Here is a 13,746-nt window from a genome sequence, read left to right on the forward strand (position 1 = left end):
CCACCAGCGAGGATGTGAACAAGATTTAGAAAGAAACAGGAAACAGTCCATTGCAGCTTGAAAATCTTGATTTTAAAATACACCAGTGTGTTAGTCCATTTTGCATTGCCATAAAGGAATACCTGGGGCTGGGCAGTGTATAAAGAAAAGTTTATTTGGGTCACCATTCTGCAGAGCATGTGAGAAGCGTACTGCCAGCATCTGCTTCTGCTGAGGCCTCAGGAAGCTTTCATTCGCTGTGGAAGGCCAAGGGTGAGCAGGTATGTCACATGGTGAAAGAGGAAGCAAGATGGAAGGGAGGAGGTCCAGGCTCTTTAAACAACCAGCTGTAACATGAACTAATGGAGTGAAAACTCACTCATTACCATGAGGAGGTCACCAAGCCATTCATGAAGGGTCCACCACCCAGGACCCAAACACCTCCCACCCAGCCCCACCTCCATCATGAGAGATCACATTGCAACATGAGATTTGGAAGGGAGAGACATCCAAACTATATTCTTCCATTCCTGGTTCCCCAAATTCCTGTCCTTCTCACATTGGAAAATACAGTCACCTCTCCCCGATAGTCTCCAAAAGTCTTAACTCATTTCAGCATCAACTCAAAAGTCCAAAGTCTCATCTGAGACTCAAGACAAATTCTTTCCACCTATGAGCCTAAGACCAAAAACAAGTTGTTTACTCCCAATATATTAATACAATGGTGACACAGTCATTGAGTGAATAGTCCCATTCCAAAAGGGGGAAATTGGAAGCAACAGGCCCTATGCAAATCTGAAACCTGGCAGAGAAGACATTAAATCTGAAAGCATTAATATAATCTCCCTTGACTCCATGTCCCACATCCAGGATGCACAGTTGTGTGGGCTGGGCTCACAAGGGCTTAGGCAGCCCTGCCTCTGTACCTGCTTTGCAAGGTGCAGCTGCTGTTCTTGCACTCACAGGTTGGAGTTGAGTAACTGTGGCTTTTCCAGGCTCAGGTGCAAGCTGCCAGTGGGTCTACCATTCTGGAGTCCGGAGGACAGAGACCATATTCCCACTGCTCCACTAGGTAATGCCCAGGTGGGGGCTCTGTGTGGGGACTCCAACCCCACATAGTGCCTTAGAACTACCCTAGAAAAGGCTCACCATGGGGCGGGGGGCGCTGCCTCTGCAGCAGACTTCTGCCTGGGCACCCAGGCTTTCTGATATACCCTCTGAAATGGAGGTGGAAACTGCCAAACCTCCAGCACTCTTGCATTCTGCATTCTGCGGACTTAATGCCATGTAGGAACTGTCCGGGCTAGTAGTTTGCACGCTCCGAAGTGGTGGCGTGAGCTCCTATTTAGGGCCCTTTGAGTGGAGACTGGACTTGAGATGGCTAGGATATGGGAAGCAGCACCCCAAGGCAGCACTGAGTAGCAGTGCCCCTGGCCTCATCCCCGAAACCAGTCTGTCCTCTTAGGCCTCTGGGCTTGTGATGGGAGGAGCAGCCTGGAAGATTTCTGAAGGGCCTTTGAGGCTGTTTTCCCATTTTCTTGGCCATTAGCACCTGCTTCCCTTTCAGTCATGCTAATCTCTCTAGCAAGTGGTTGCTGCTCATGCCTCTTGGACTCTTAACCTTTGGGTTCCTCTCCTGAAAATGTTCTTTCCTTCTCCACCATGGGCAAGGCTGCAGATTTTTCAAATTTTTACACTCTCTTTCCCTTTGAATTATAAGTCCCAACTTTAAGTCATTCCTTTGCTCCCTATCAACTGCACATGTGCATGTTTCTTCTTTCATAATTATTCGTGGCTCCTCCTGTAGCTTGCTGAATATATATTTGGCCACCTCATTCAGCATAAATCCTTGTTTTATTCTTCTGACACACCAAGTGCCTGTTTCCGGCTTCTGGCCAGAGGCTATACTTCCCACCCATTCAGAATGGCCACCCTGCAGGCTGAAACTATTTATGATAAATATAGCTCTCCCTTCCATCAAAGGATGATGATGTATAAACCTCGTCGTTTGGCTGACAGTTCCAAATTTTCCCTCATCTTCCTGTCTTCTTCTAAGCCCTCCAAATTCTTCCAATATCTATCAATTCACTCACTTCCAAAGCTGCCTCCACATCTTCAGGTACCTTTATAGCAAAGCCCCATTCCTCAGTACCAATTTTCTGTGTTTGTCCATTTTGCATTGCTATAAATGAATGCCTGAGGCTGGGTAATTGATCAGGAAAAGAGGTTTATTTTGGCTCATGGTATGGCAGGCTGTACAGGAAGCACAGTGTTGGCATCTGTTTCTGGTGAGGGCTTCAAGAAGCTTCTACTCTTGATGGATAGCAAAGGGAAGCAGGTATATCACACAGTAAGAGGGTGAGCAAGAGAGAAAGTGGGGGAGATGCCAGTCTCTTTAAACAACCAGCTTTTCAGCAAACTAGTAGAGTGAGTACTCATTCATTCCTGTGAACAGGACACCAAGCCCCCCATCATGACCCAAAGTTCTCCCAGTAGACACAATCCCCAAAACTGGGGATCACATTCTCACATGAGATTTGGAGGCAACAAATGTTCCAACCATGTTAGCCAGCATCTCAGCGCCAGATAATACCAGACTGCTAGAGGGAAGAACACTGTGGGGTCTCCATGCTAGCTGCTTTCCATTGACATTTTCCTCTGAACCTAGAAACAACCAAAAATAACTCGGTGAATGTACTGAAGTTCTTTACCATTTACAGAGACCACAATGTCACAAAAGACAGGGCTTAACACGAGGTGTAGGTTAATGATACAGGAAGATTTGATTTCAATGTACTGTATTTCTAACATCTTTCCAGAATTATCTGTCCCAAAACAGAAACCATCTTGTTTCCTGGGCATGCTATGAGAACAGGAAAAGCACTAAATTTTTCTTCAAAAAATAATTGCAAAATCCACATGAACGAAATACATTTTTAAGAACTGAACTAAGAGACAAAATTAGCTACTATTTGAGGCCAAGCACTGTTCAGAATATGGAACATATCATTCGATCTTCACAATAACCTGAGGAGGAAGACAGTATTTCTATCCCCATTTTGCAGATGAGGGAACTAAGGGACAGAAGAGCTAAGGAGCTCGCCCAAGGTCACACTTAAGAGGCAAAATAGAGACCCCATCCCAGAGGAAGGCCTCCATGGTCTATGCCCTTGACCATTGCCCTCTCCTACCCTTCACACATACCTACCTTAATCAAAAGAATAGGTCCAACAATGATGACTTCACTTCCTAAGTGAATCCATAGGTTTAAGGTAGTAACAGGCTACATTAAAGACCTTAACAAATCATATTGAAATTCTTCTAAAGAAAAGTCAACTCAGTCTATTACGTAACTTTCAAAGAATGATGGGCCAGGCACTGTGGGTGGCTCATGCTTGAAGTCCAGCACTTTGGGAGCCCAAGGGGGGAGGAGCACTTAAAAATTCGTACATTGAAACTTGGTCCCCAATGTTACGGTATTAGGATATGGGGCCTTTGGGAGGTGATTAGGTCATGAAGGTGGAGCCCTCATGAATGGGATTAGTGCCCTTATATGAGGAACCCCAGAGAGCTCCCTCACCCTTTCCCCATCTTGTGAGGAAACAAGAAGCTGGCAGTCTGAAACCTGGAAGAGGGCCCTCACCAGAACCCAATCATGCTGACACCCTGAGCTCAGACTCACAGCCTCTAGAACTGAGAGAAAGAAACCTCTGTGGATTTTAAGCTACCTGATCTATGGTGTTTGTTAGAGCAGCCTCAGTTGACTAAGACAAATGGATTCAATTCAGGCATAAGTTCTTGGTTTCCAGAAAATGAAAAGTAACTTGATAATGCAATGCTGTCTGCTGGGATTTTTCAGCCAGGGCCTGTCCAGCTCCCAGCAATGCTGGACTGACTGTGTATTTCTAGGGACTCTCCTTGCTCCAGAGCCTACAAGGCTTTCCATGTTCACAGTCTAGTCTTCACTTCTCTCACAATGACACAGAGAGATTGCCAGGGTCTCTCTAAGAAGCACAAACCTGGCCCAATACAGATGAGCTCATCAGGCACTCAGGGGCTGCTTCTTCCCCAGACACCCCAGGAACCATGAGCTCGTAGGATAGGCTCCCCAGAGGACCTCCCTTCTCATTCACCAGGAAGAAGGTCTTAGAGGCTGCTCCCCCAGCCTTCTTTCAGGCCCAAAGGCTTACCTTTTGCCTCTGCCTCCATTTCTGCTGGGTTCTCTTATTCCCGTCTGTACATATCAGAAGTCGTCAGGAACCTCAAGAGAAGAAGATAGAGCTATAGCGGGTCATTTTACATTGTCCAGACAAACACTGAATTCCTAAAAGAAAACCTCTGTAATCCCAGCTCTTTGGGAGGCCGAGGTGGGTGGATCACGAGGTCAAGAGATCGAGACCATCCTGGTCAACATGGTGAAACCCCGTCTCTACTAAAAATACAAAAAATTAGCTGGGCACAGTGGCGCGTGCCTGTAATCCCAGCTAATCAGGAGGCTGAGGCAGGAGAATTGCCTCAACCCAGGAGGCGGAAGTTGCGGTGAGTCAAGATCGCGCCATTGCACTCCAGCCTGGGTAACAAGAGCGAAACTCCATCTCAAAAAAAAAAAAAAGAAGAAGAAGAAAACCTCAGCTTACAGCCTTCCTGCCCCCAGGAACTCCTAGCAGGAGAGCCCAGGTCCCGTCAAAGTGCATGGCTGCTGCTGCCCAGCCTTCTGCCCAGAGAATGAAGAGGCATTAAAGCCCCATCTGGCCGCAGACCCACACCCTGTCCAGCCACTCAGCAGCTGGTGGGCTCCCCTTTTTCATGATGCTCTTTCTGCTGTGCCCTAGGGGGCTCACCTCTTGCAGCCTTGATGGTGCAACTCTTGCCAGGTCCCAGGAGGAATGAGCTGGAAACCCCCTGAAAGCAGCAGCTGCTGTGCTTCTAAACTGACTCTTCTTTGCGGTGGCAGGTGCCCTGCCTCCTTGTCTGCAGCTATGGGTTTAAACAAAGTGAATTATTAGGCTTCTTTCTTCCCCAGGGCCAGCAGGGTTTCAGCATGACCCACTTAGGGGTCATTTCCACAAAAGAAATGTCCTCAGGCTGACAAATCCATCCATTCTTCCTTGATACAGGATCTCTTCAGAAACACAATAGCCTAGATTTCTTCCTCCTTCCCACCCAACCTGCTCACTCACCTCCTCACACTGCCACCCCCACCCCCAACACTGCACCAGAACACCCATCCTCAGCTTCCACTGAGCCCCTGGCTACTTCAGCGTGTTCTCCCCACGTTTGTGCCCACATACATCTTCCTACAAGTTCCCCCCTCTCCCCACCGCAACTTCAGAGGCTGGGGCTCTGCCTCACTCCAAGAACATTAGCTATTGGTCAGGAATATTGTGCAAAAGACTTCACTTAACTGGAAAAGTGAAGTCACTTCACCCCTGGTGGTCCCCAATGCCCCCAGGCCCTCAGCTATAGGACATAGCTCTCACCTGGACGGTAGACACCTGCTTCACTTCTCACTCTTCGCCCCTAGAAGCCAGGGCTCCTTTCCCATCCATCGGCTGTTGGGGGTGAAAGGAAACTCTGTAGTACTATACTGAGGTGATGTTTCCACCACCAACCATCTGCCTGGGTCCCTCGTAATTCTCCGGAGACTGCATCATCTCAGAGTTCTGAGGAATTCACTTTCCAAGAAAGAAGGTCTTGGGTCCTTGGGTCCTTGATCCCTAATGGGATTTTGGTCAGAAGTTGCATTCTTGGCAGCTGCCAGCTCTTTGTCCAGTGAGAAGGGGTACGGACTGTGCAGCCACACTAGATGAAGTACCTTGGGAAAGGTGCCCTTATGGATGAGATGCAACGCCCCAGCCATTCTCCCTCCTCATCATGGGTTGCTCCTTGCAAGTGAAAGTCTCATGAGGTAGGTTCCCTGTGCCTTCCTCTCTGGCCCTGACCTTCACAGGAGACCTCTTCTGGTGCCTCCTGGACCACCTGCTGCCTTACACCTGGGCTCCGTACCTGAGTCACCAGCATCCACTCAGAGGACACTGGGCAGCTGAGACCTTTGTTTTTTGCTGAGGCCAGTCCTTGTCCAGTAGGGTACCCAAGCACCCACGGCAGCTGCCCAGGCAGCAAATGTCACTGTCTGTTGCAAACCAGTTGGGTAAGACTCACACTTTAGCTTCCCTACATGGACTTTGCTTTGGGAGAAATTCCAGGATTTCAAACTCTCAGGGCCCACGGTCACTGAGCTCAGTGTCCCCAGTAAGACACACCCAGCAGCTGCACCTCTAAGAGCTTGTGCTTCTGCCAGAACAATAAGCTTCTACTAGATGCATCAAATCCCTTCTCTGACTTGACGCGATGGTCACTGTCCCCTCAGTCTGGCCCCCTAGCAAATCAGTCAGTGGGAACGCCAGGAAGCATGATGTAGAAGGAAGAACTGGAGGGAGGGAAAGGAGGCCACCAGCCTCCTGCTGAGTCTTGATTAGGGCTTCTGGACAGATCTTCCAGGATCAAAAGGAGAAAAGGATTCTCCTCCTGTCATGGAGAAAACTGTTGGAATTCACATAAATCCTCTGAGCCCATGCTTCCTCAGGTGTACAATGAGGACCCTGGACTCCAGCATCTCTGAGCACTTCTCTCTGACAGACAGAACAATGCCCCCCGCAAAGATGCCCATCCCCTACTACCCAGAACTTGTGAATATGTCACGTTGTTTGGCAAAGGGGGAATTAACAGAGCAGGTGGAATTTAGATTGCTAATAGGCTAACGCTAAAACAGGGAGATTAGCCTCGATTATCAGGGTGAGCTCACTGTAATCACAGGGGCCTTAAAAGTGACAGAGGGAGGCAGGAGATGTAGTGGCAGGATCAGAGACAATTTTGAAGAAGCTGGCTTTGAAGATGGAGGAAGAGGCCATGAGCTGAAGGGTGCAGGTGGCCTCTAGAAATGAGAAAAGGCAAGAAAATGGTCCTGCTGTATATAGAGCCTGCTGAGCACAGCCTTGCCAACACTTTTGTTTCAGCCCAGTAAGATGCAGTTTGAACTTCTGTCTTCCAGAACGTGAGATAATAAATCTGTACTGTTTTAACCTGTTTATCCTGTGGCTAATTTGTAACAGCAGCCATAGGAAAGTAGTTCACCCTCATCCCTCACATCCACGCCACATCTCCCTCTTCTCACCAGCATTCCATCTCCTCTGCCTCCCATCACAGAGCTCTAGGTGCCGCCATGGCTATGGAATCTGCGCTGCAGCCTCACTGAAAATATTTGCATGCTCAGAAGAAAAACACAAGTGTAATGGCCTGTATTTACAGAGGATCTTACTGCTTTTAAATTGCTTTCATACAAAAACAAAACAATTTGTCAGCGTGTTACGTGCCAGTTCCTGAGCTGGTCTCTGCGGATGCAAAGACACATGAATGCCATTGGTTCTGTCCAGGAATTTGCTTGGAAAAAGAAACCCGGGAGACACTGCCTAGAATCCTTGATGCCTCCAAAGTTAGACTGGGGTTGGATTAACCCAGCCTCTCTCTGTGGAAACAGCAAATGGCTAGAAGAGTGACATCAATCAGCCACAACTGCTTCAGCCTCATAATATTGGAGCAATGATGTCAGACGTGACACCGAGACTACCTGGGTGTATGTGGCTTTTCTTTTTTTTCTAATCTAGTGAAAAATTCCAAGTCACAGCCATGACACTGACCCATCCAAAGATCCTTTCATGTTTTGCTTTGTATTAAATGTTCTTTGTGCTTTTCTTTTGTTAGAGGTGGATGGAAAATTCTAGTAATAAGGAGTGCTAGAGAGAATTACTGCTTAAGAGCAGGATCTTCAAGAATACATCCTTTGCTTCCTATCTCCTCTCCCCTTCCTAATTCTCAAAGACATTTCAAACTCATGGATATTCTTTACGTAGATGAGTGGGACAAACTCAAATGAGAGTTGATCCTTTTGTTCATTCTTTTCAGAACAGGAAGAATTGCCATCAGGACCTGGAAACAAATATGGTGCATGGAAGGCTTACTGACAAAGGAACCCGAACTGAATTCCTCCTCCAGTGCTGAATAGTGACTGCTGAAATGGCCAGACTGGCAACAGAGCAGGAGGTAAACTGGCATTCCTATTAGATGGAATGTCCACAAAACTATTATTTTTTAATGTATTGAAGATTGCCTGCTTCTATAAGGAGATGGGTATTTATGTAGCCAGGTAAGAGCACACATTTAGAGTTGTAAGACGGATTGACAAGATCAGAACTACAATTATGAGTTATCCACAAACTGTCGCAAAGGCAGACAATCTTTTCCGGATACTTTCTCTAGCCTGAGTTTCTGACCCTACTATATAAAGGAGTACTGCCAAGACCCAGCAAAAAAAAAAAGAAAGAAAGAAAGAAAGAAAAGAAAAAGAGAAAAAGAAAAAGGCCCTGGTGGCTTCCAGCTGCCCAGAATTCTCACCCCAGTTCTCTAAAACTCTGCTCTTTCTTCTTGGTGGACACCTTTTGATCCCAAAGGGCAATATCGACGAGATTGTGATGCAGCTGAGACATAGATCAAAAGGACAGAGTAAGGTTTAGAGGAAACCTGCTTCCAGATGGAAGAACTAAGCTCCTCATGTGTCCCCACAGAGATGCGACATTTTAGAAGAGAGCTTGCAGACCCAGCTGCCAATGGCCAGTCACTGCCATGTAGGAGGAGCTGCAAAAGACGCTACTAACAATTACAGGAATAAAAACTTCCTTGTTACTTTAAAGTTTCAAATCATCTGTTAAACCTGATAGTGGAGGCCATTGACATCTATTGTGTTCACTGTACTCTGTCTCCTCTTTCGCTTCCCTCCCAGTCCTTATGCTTTGCCAACTATGTCGTTCACCAATTGTCTCCCAAGGAGGATGGGAGCAGTGGTTCCCCACCACATGTATCTTGACAACCTTTTCTACGGCACCTCTTGGCATCCAGCCTCGAGAATTTCCTTCTGCAGTGATTCTGCCAGTCCCCTCTTCCTTTGAAAGACCACCACCCTTGACTCTCAAAGCACCAACAATTTTCTCCTTTCCTCCCATTTCAACTCAGCACAGGGCTCTCCACCAGCTTTAGGCATCATGGAGCTGCAGGCATGGAGCAATTCGGCGTGCTCACACCAGCAGCAGCATACAAAATCATTGACCAGGAAGCCACATGTTCCAAACACCCGTGTCAAAACCAAGGACCCAAAGAAGTGTAGCACACGGGTTGGTCCCTGGGTAACATGTCAATGGAAAATGGACATGACACCAGCAGAGGACAGCATTACTCCAGACAGAGGACGAGGGCACCATGTGGGCCAGGGTTGGTCTGCGGAGAGAGGTGGGGCCTTTGACGTGGTCTGGCTGCAAACATTCTCATTAACAAGGAAAGATATATGACATGGGCACTGGAGAAAAAGAGCATCTCAGAAACAGACAGAGGAGGCAGGAGACAAGAGCATTCGCAGCGTGTTAACGTAGAAGAAGACCTTTCCCATGGGATGGCAGGGAGGGTGCAGAAGAAACAGAGAAACAGGATGTAGAAGAGATCGCTGGAGCCGGACGAGGGTTCAGTCTGGAAAGTTGAACCAAAGGCACAAGACTTTATTCTGTTGGCCGTCAGGCGTCATTGAAGGGCTCGAGAGCAGGGCTGGGGCGCTACGGCTGCCTACGGTCTAAGAAAAATGGCTCCAACAGAGTAGAGTGCATGGCATGGATGGGTGGATGGAGGAGTCTGCAGGCAGGGGCATTGCAACAGTGGGCTAAATGGTAGCCCTGAAATCGTTCATGTCCAGCCAGCACCTGAGAATGTAACCTTATTTGGAAATGGAGTCTTTGCTGATGCTCCCATTTAAGACGCGGTCATACGGGATCGGGGTAGGCTCTGAATCCGATGGCTGGTATCTTCCTAAGAGGAGAAGACATGCAAACGAGAAAAGAAGGCTGTGTGATGCTGGAGGCGGAGATTGGAGCTGCGTGTCTAAAAGCAAGGAGCAGCAGGGATTGCTGGCAGCCCTGGAAACCTCCTTCATAGGCTCCAGCAGGAACCAACTCTGCTGGCACCTTGGTTTCAAACTTACAGCCTCTCCAGAACCATGAGAGAATCCATTTTTGTTGTTTTGAACCACACGTTTGTGGTCGGTCATCTTTCACAGCAGCCCTAGGGAACCAACGCAGAGCATAATGAAGACTTCAGCTGGATTGCAGGCTGGGGAAAGGTCACCTAGGCCCAAAACTAGGCCTTGGAAAAAACCACATATCAAAGGAAATAATAGCTGGGGGACAAGCAAGCTGTAGGAACAACGTATGACTCCAAATTCACAGAGGGTGGACCGGAACTGCCCGTTTCACTCTGGGGCCCGCTCTCTAAAGTGAAGGTCAAGGAAGCTCATGTTCCTTGAAGGTGCTCCTGAGGGGTAAGGGCTACGTTTGGATTCCTGACCTTGAGAGTCAGACTGGAAACAATCCAGGGAGACTGTCAACCCTCACCCAAAGACATGTGACTGCATCTTGGAAGTCAAATTATCTCGTTTATGTCTCCTTTTTGTCCTACATTCTTTAAGGAAGAAACGAAGTCGTCTAGAGACTCCCCCAGTGTCTGCAGTAGTACAGAAAAAGCCAAAGTGAAGGAGTTGCCCCTTGAGGCAGACGTGGTCAAAGCAGGGATTGTCCAGAGAAACCTGAAGGGGAGGTGAATGTCGAGGGAATATCTGGCTCTTCTCAACGTCCGGGTTCACCCTTCAGTGCAAACTTTCTGAGATCTGGGGGTTGATGAATAAGGGAGCCCTTGCTGTCCCTTGCCCCACTCTCAGCTGGGTACATGAAAACAGTCTTTATTCTCCCTTCCCCAAGCAGCAATGACAGAGCCCAGCACCAGAGGACACAAGGACACCGGCTGTACCCCAAGCCTGCTCTTGGGGCACACTCTAGAGAGAGAGGCATTTCCATCACCCAAGAGTGTTCACCACCAGCACCCCCAACCCTATTCCAAGGACCCCTTTTAGTACACCATTAAGTTGCCAGAAAAATAACACCACAGTCTCTTTCGGGGGAAAAACAAAAATTCTGCCTGCGTACCAATTGTCCCTGGACCTCAGGCTGTGATTATTTTGTGGCCTTCATGCTTCTCATGGCCTGGGGTCCTCCCGCTTCTACCTGGGGGTTTCTGAAAAGTGAAGAATCCTGTCCCTGGGCTTGGCACCCACTGGCGATGCCACCACCTCAAGCCACACTAGATTGTCTCCTCCTCTGCTCCTCTCACAGGTCAGCCCTCCCCAGGGACTCAGAGCTGCCGTCCCTGGAGCCATCACCTAGTCTCCTATTTTTCCCCAAGGTGCTACTTGCACCCTTTAAAAGTGCAGTTCACAGTGAGCGTCAGGGGCCTCCCATGCACCTCTACCCACTAAGTTGACACCATTTGAGGAAGTGAGTTTTAATAACACAGGCGGGGATACAGACATTCTCGTGCATTGCTGGGGGAATGCTAATCAATACAGATATTTTGGAGGTAAAAACCTGAGATTGGATTTTTTTTTAATTTGTCCTACCTTCTGACCCAGAAATTTTGCTTCTAAAAATGTATTCTAACAAAACGAAGTATGTGTGCAAAGACCTGGCTAGAAGGCCATTCATCATAGCCTTATGTATAACAGCAAAATAAAACATTAACATCCAAATATTCAAGATGGAAAGGTATACTGTGTCTCAAAAAGTAAATAAATATTGAGACATTTGTGCAATAGAATATGATCCAACTACTAAATTTGCTGCTTGTGAAGGAGCATCCGTTGCCTCCAGGGGGCGGAACTGAGTGGGCTCCCGGGCAGAAAACAAAAGGGGCAACCTTCCCCTGAATGCACCTTTGCACCTGTCAGATTTTGAACCATTTGCATCCCAGACAGGAGATCCCAGATAGGTCAATAAAAGTTGAAAGGCTGTTTTGGAAGAAGAGTAGCATACACAAGAGAAACATATTCATGAACTGTTAAGTGAAACATATGTTGCAAGTAATGAGTTAGACCATTTCTACTAAAACACAAAGCCAGAAGTCTGGAAGGAAATTCCAGGTTCAACAGGATATGTTTCTAATGGAGGGAGTTACGGCAGTTTTTTTTCTTCTTCTTACACGTATTTTTCTACCTTTGCTACAAGGAACATGCCGTATTTTGAGGGAGAAGAGGAGCAACAAATGTTCTTTTAAATTCTTAGAAAACGAGCGCGGTGGCTCACGCCTGTAATCCCAGCACTTTGGGAGGCCGAGGCAGGTGGATCATGAGGTCAAGAGATTGAGACCAACCTGGTCAACATGGTGAAACCCCGTCTCTACTAAAAGTACAAAAAATTAGCTGGGCATGGTGGCGCATGCCTGTAATCCCAGCTACTCAGGAGGCTGAGGCAGGAGAATTGCCTGAACCCAGGAGACGGAGGTTGCGGTGAGCTGAGATCGCGCCATTGCACCCCAGCCTGGGCAACAGGAGTGAAACTCCGTCTCAAAAAAGAAAAAAAAAAAAAAAAGGCCTTAGACCATAGGCTCATCTCCAGTGAGGTCCTGCCTGACCAGCGTATTCTTCTGCAAGCTAAAAAACCAGGGCTTTTTTCTACTGCTAAAATGCCTTCAAGAGCTGATACAGGAGAGGCAGCAAGACTGAAGGGCCTAGGGGTGTCAAAGGTGGGGGCAGGCTTTCCTCCAGCTCCCCTCCCCATCCCCCCACCATCCCCTGTGAGGCAGAGCCAGGGGTGCCAGAGACCAGACCCCCAGAGTGAGAGGGCGAGGTGTGCCCCTCAGCCTTGGAGACATCAGTCTCCTTTCCCTGTTGCCAGGCAAAGGTAAAAACATTGATTAAATCCAGCACCTAAATCCCTACACAGCCCTGCCCTGTCTGTGTAGGCTGCACGCACTCAGCCACCTGCCTGGAAGGACGAGAGCCATGGCCAAGAATGAGCAAGAGCAGCGGGAAAAGGGCTGGCAGGAGGGCTGGTGTCCCCCTGACCACAGACTCCCTCTGCTGGGCCTGCCTGGGGTCTCCCATCAGTTTTTTTTCAGCTAAGGCAGAGAGAGCCCCGGGAAATGAGAAGGCGGGGACCAAGGACTCTCACGCACAGCTGTGGCTGCCCTGAAGCTCTCACTGGGAGTTAAGCTATAAGGTTGATTCATCACATATTCATTGTGCATTTCTCATATACCAGCTGCTGGGTCCCCTCAGAAAGACCTGAACCCCAACAGCCTTGCAGCCTCTTAGTCTACCTGGCTGCAGGACCCAGGCACCAACTGCCGAGAATCTTTAGGACTGAACATTCTAATGGCAGTTGAGAGCAACGGTCAAGCAGTGAAGCCCCAGGCAGAAGAGCACACAGACCGGGGAGGGTGCAGAGGCAGCCTCGGCCCTATCAGGACCCGTGGGGGATAGCTGAGCGGGGAAGATAAGCAGAGATTCTGGGCGGGAGGCCTACCAGGAAGAAGGGGACCAAGTCATCAAGGAGAAATCGAGGCCGCCCACTAATGGCTCTAGAGGCCAATCCTGCCAGCCTGGGTGTCAGTTTGGAAGCCTGCCCTGTGTTGAAAACTCACAGCCTTTGAGCTAACCACCTCTTACCGCAAGGGCAGGAGTTCTGGTGGCCTCTGGTGCTGAATGGTGGGCACTGTGAATCAAGGTCAAATTCATGATGAACTTGCGCCTTCTGTAAAGAAACAAATCAGCAACTGCCAAGTTCAAAGGAGCTGACCACTGACGAGACCAAGGCGTAGGTGTGTAAAAGAGAGGTCTGTCTG

General features: G+C 48.4%; 1 long non-coding RNA gene across 3 annotated transcripts; it reads right to left on the reverse strand.

Annotated features, from left to right (window-relative positions):
• Nucleotides 1–2,186: 2,186 nt before the first annotated feature.
• LOC103793626 (uncharacterized) lies at nt 2,187–13,247 on the reverse strand. 3 transcript variants are annotated; one of them, XR_013518764.1, is made up of 5 exons: nt 13,078–13,247; nt 5,460–6,507; nt 4,821–4,956; nt 4,170–4,240; nt 2,187–2,643 (listed from the first exon to the last, which is right to left on the reverse strand). It is a non-coding gene; the product is annotated as an uncharacterized LOC103793626 (long non-coding RNA). The 3 variants fall into 3 exon arrangements; XR_004744402.3 differs by having other exon boundaries at nt 5,460–9,885; XR_004744401.3 differs by having other exon boundaries at nt 5,460–13,247.
• Between the last annotated feature and the right edge of the window lie 499 nt (nt 13,248–13,746).

Source organism: Callithrix jacchus, chromosome 6, assembly GCF_049354715.1.
Source record: "Callithrix jacchus isolate 240 chromosome 6, calJac240_pri, whole genome shotgun sequence".
Classification (NCBI taxonomy): Eukaryota; Metazoa; Chordata; class Mammalia; order Primates; family Cebidae; genus Callithrix; species Callithrix jacchus.